Consider the following 604-nt stretch of genomic DNA (forward strand, 5'->3'; position numbering starts at 1 on the left):
TACAAGTACAGGTCCATTTACATACAAGGCCAGACAACCAACAATAAAAGAAACATTAAAAAAGTCATAAAAACATTAGAGAATAAAATCTCCAAGGAGAACAAACAAATCTAGCTTGAGGGCAGACTGCAATTTATTCCATTTACAAGGTGTATAGTACCTGAAACAAAATTATATACTTTAGCTAAGGTTAAAAGATTTAAATGAGAGAGGAGACATGAGATTGAGAGATGGAGGCTGTAACAATAGAGTTTTCTAGTTATTCTGTTAAAGCTTCAGTTCATGATCATGATCATATCATGAGATGACAGTTATTTCTTCTTGGCAGGAATGAAGTCCATCCGGCCTTGATACAGAGATGAAGCATAATGAACTGTGATAAACAGGGTTTTAGCTGCTGAGGTAATGATGGGGCAGTGTGAGTACAGCATATCCCGTAATTTAGAGCAGACATTTAAAGTTGACGGAACAATAGTTCATGTTTAAGAATAGACAAACAGCCTTTAATTCTATACAGAAATTTGAATTTTTTAGTCCAATGTTAAATAAGGTTCTTGAATGACAGTCTGATGTAACACAAGTATTTGTCTTACTTGGCAGGAGT

The 604-nt window shown here is 34.6% G+C and overlaps 1 protein-coding gene across 1 annotated transcript in view; it reads right to left on the reverse strand.

The window, feature by feature from the left end:
- si:ch211-67e16.11 overlaps positions 1 to 604 on the reverse strand; it is a gene marked incomplete in the record, with an annotated part of 10,839 nt that overhangs the window by 6,939 nt on the left and 3,296 nt on the right.

The sequence above is a fragment of the Morone saxatilis genome, unplaced genomic scaffold (assembly GCF_004916995.1).
Source record: "Morone saxatilis isolate NCDOM2014 unplaced genomic scaffold, NCSU_SB_2.0 Contig5, whole genome shotgun sequence".
Lineage (NCBI taxonomy): Eukaryota > Metazoa > Chordata > Actinopteri > Moronidae > Morone > Morone saxatilis.